The sequence below is a fragment of the Calidris pugnax genome, unplaced genomic scaffold (assembly GCF_001431845.1).
Source record: "Calidris pugnax isolate Ruff unplaced genomic scaffold, ASM143184v1 scaffold516, whole genome shotgun sequence".
Taxonomy (NCBI): Eukaryota; Metazoa; Chordata; class Aves; order Charadriiformes; family Scolopacidae; genus Calidris; species Calidris pugnax.
Window position 1 is genome coordinate 105282 of NW_015091408.1, and position 3316 is coordinate 108597.

Sequence of the window (3316 nt, forward strand, 5' to 3'; positions counted from 1 at the left end):
ATCCCCCAGAGGTGCTGAGCCCCCCAAATTCAGTCTGTAGCGATTGTGGTGTCCCCCCCCACACTTTTTTTGGGACCCTCCCTCCCCTGTCGTGGTGGCGTCGCAGTTTTTCGTAAGAGCCGGGTGGTGCCGGGCTCTTTATCCCGGATTCCAGGCCTAATTTGGGGCTAATTATATCCTGCTCCCTCCGTTTCCAGCTCCTGCACTTCCTGTCCCCGCGGTTGGGAAACGCCATGACTCCCTGGCACCCCCCTTTCTCGCCTGGGGACCCCAAAATCACCCTGTCACCCGGTCCCCCCCACCCCGTGCAGCCACCTCATCGCCACTGCCCCCAGTGCTGGGGGGGGCTGGAGAGTTTGGGGTGATGTGAAGGATTTTGGGGGTCCAGCCCTTGCAGCTGAGGTGGCTGCGAGGGGGGGCCCTGGTTGGAGGTGGGGGTCCTTGGGCAGAAATGGGGGTCCCAGATGGAAGTGGGGGTCCTGGATGGAGGTGGGGGTCCTGGATGGAAATTGAGGTCCTGGATGGAGGTGGGATCCCAGAAAGAGAGGGGGCTCCCGGATGGAAGTGGGGGTCCTGGAGAGAGATGGGGGTCTGGGATGGAAGTAGGGGATCCCAGACAGGGGTGGGGGTCCCGGATGGAAGTGGGGGTCCTGGATGGAAGTTGGGGTTCCCAGACAAGGGTGGGGGTCCTGGATGGAAGTGGGGGTCCCGGATGGAAGTTGGGGATCCCAGACAAGGGTGGGGGTCCCGGATGGAAGTGGGGGTCCCGGATGGAAGCTCAGGAGCTGCTTCCCAGCAGGACCCAGCTCCCATTTCGGGTGTGGGGCAGGGATGGGGGTCTGTGGGGCTGGTGAGCTCCAGGAGAAGCTGGATCTGGAGCCTGGGGACAGGGGGGGAGCGGGAGGGGACCCCGGTGTCACTCACTCGGCGGTGGCGGAGCCCCGGTGCCCCCGTCCCGGGCACGGCAGCGGAGAAGGATCCGGTCACCCCTTCCGGGAGAGCCTGGCCCAGTTGGCTGCGTCCCCTGCCCAGTTGGGCAGCAGCTGCTTGTGACGGAACAGGCACCTCACTGCTTAAAAATAACCCGTCCCCGGTCCCCGCAGTGGGCACGGAGACGGGGGCCACCACGTCCCACCCCCCGGCTGTGCTGATGTCCCCAAGGGCTCCCATTTAGGAGATCAGGAGCTCATGAGAGCCCACCTGGAGTTCTGCGTCCAGCTCTGGGGCCACCACCATCAGAAGGACATGGAGCTGTTGGATGGGGCCAGAGGAGGCCCCGGAGATGCTGGGAGACTGGAGCCCCTCTGCTGGGAGGGGGGGCTGAGAGAGGTGGGGGGGTTCAGCCTGGAGAAGAGAAGGCTCTGGGGAGACCTTGGAGCCTCTTCCAGTCCCTCCAGGAAAGGTGGGGGGGGACTCTTGATGCGGGAGGGGAGCCATGGGACAAGGGGGAAGGGTTTTGAGCTGAAAAATGGGAGATTGAGGTGAAATATTGGGAAGAACTTCTTCATTTTGAGGGTGGTGAGAGCCTGGCCCAGGTTGCCCCGAGAAGCTGTGGCTGCCCCATCCCTGGAGGGGTTGAAGGTCAAGTTGGAGGGAGCTTGGAGGAACCTGGGCTGGTGGGAGGTGGCCCTGCCCAGGGCAGGGGGGGACTGGGTGATCTTTAAGGTCCCTTCCAACCCAAACCATTCTGTGATTCAGCCTGGAGAAGAGAAGGCTCCAGGGAGACCTTGGAGCCCCTTCCAGTCCCTCAAGGGGCTCCAGGAAAGTTGGGGGGGGACTCTTGATGAGGGAGGGGAGCGATGGGACGAGAGGGAAGGGTTTTAAGGTGAAAAAAGAGAGATTGAGGTTAGATATTGGGAAGAAGTTGTTTATTTTGAGGGTGGTGAGAGCCTGGCCCAGGTTGGGCAGAGAAGCTGTGGCTGCCCCATCCCTGGAGGGATTCAAGGCCAAGGTTGGACGGGGCTTTGGTCAACCTGGGCTGGTGGGAGGTGGCCCCCATTTTAGTTGGCAGGAGATGATCGTTAAGTTCCCTTCCCACCCCAAACCATGACCATGACTCCGTGATGCCACGATTTGACCAGGTGGTTCCTGAGTGGTGGGACCGGCCGGAGCCAGGTGCCCAAAGGGTAAAACCCCGACGCCGCCGGGGCAACGGCGTGGGCGCCGGAGGGGTCGGTCCCGGGCACCGCAGCTCCGTCGGTGGGGAGAGAGCACGCCCGGCCTGTCCGCGCTTGGCACATCCCCAAGGACAAGCTCTTACCAAACCGGGAGCAGAGAGGGACATGCCAGGAGGTTTACACACATCTTGGAACAGGTTTCAGCCTCTGCGACTCCCCGTGCTCCACTTTGACCCAGCTAAACCAGTTGCTCCAGTTGGTTGGTGCCGGGGCTGGGCCGATTCTTGTCTCTCCATCCCATGGGCTGGAGGATGGAAGAGGTTTTTCCATCCTTGGGGTTTGGAGCTTGGTGGGGGGGGGGAGCTGCCGGACACCGGCCGTGCTGGTGGTGGGGGACATCGTGGTGGCACTGGGGACCTGGATTTACATCCTGGAATAATCACACTTCCCTCCAACGAGCCCTGATAATTTTGGGCCACTGCTGGGCTCTCCTGGTAGCCACAGGTAGAGCCAAGACGGGATGGGGACAACACAAGGACCAGGACACGTGGGCAAGATGCCACCCCCCCCGGGATGCACCCCATCCCCGGGGTCCTGGGATGCTCTGCCACCTCCCGGGGTAACACCGGGGTCCCCAGGGCTGGGTCCCCCCTCCCTGCCCACGGGGGGGATCCCCGACCTGGAGGTGACATCTCTCCTGTCACTTGTGATTTGGCCAGGTCCTGTTGCGGGGGCCGCCGCTGCCTCCTCACCCCATGATGCCGGCACCCCGAATTCCAAGGGGGGCGAGTCACGGGCCCGCCTGGGTTTTCGGGGCCGGTGATTCACCCCAAACCTGTCCCCATCCTGACTCAGCCCCGGAGGTTTCCCAAGAGCCACCATCTGGGTCCCCTGACGTGGGGCTGGACGGAAGTCCCGTCCCTGTCCCCCTCGTCACCCCGGGAAGGGGGACGGGCCCGGATGGGGCTGCAGGAAACCAATTCCTCCCCCGTGAGCTGGTGTGACGGGTGCCGGGTGGGGACCGGGCTGCCCGGTGTCGACCGGAGCCTCCCCATCCCCGTGGTGAGGTGTAACGAATGCGTCAGGCCTCAGCAGAAACTGGGCTGGTGGTGGTATCATTCTACCGGGGACCTCCCCTGCTCTGGGTCCCCCAAAAAAACTACTAGTTGGGGGGGAGGGAGGGGGGGTTTCCAGGTTGT

At 63.3% G+C, this 3316-nt stretch overlaps 2 protein-coding genes across 2 annotated transcripts in view; one reads left to right on the forward strand and one right to left on the reverse strand.

Moving 5' to 3' along the window:
- S100A1 (S100 calcium binding protein A1) overlaps positions 1-1162 on the reverse strand; it is a 3749-nt gene extending 2587 nt beyond the window's left edge. Inside the window, exon 1 of the mRNA XM_014961477.1 lies at positions 925-1162. The gene's annotated coding sequence lies outside the window, so the exon portion shown is untranslated. The remainder of the gene's footprint in view (positions 1-924) is intronic.
- The window catches only part of S100A13 (S100 calcium binding protein A13), a 16505-nt gene that overhangs the window by 3991 nt on the left and 9198 nt on the right, over positions 1-3316 (forward strand). The window lies entirely within an intron of this gene.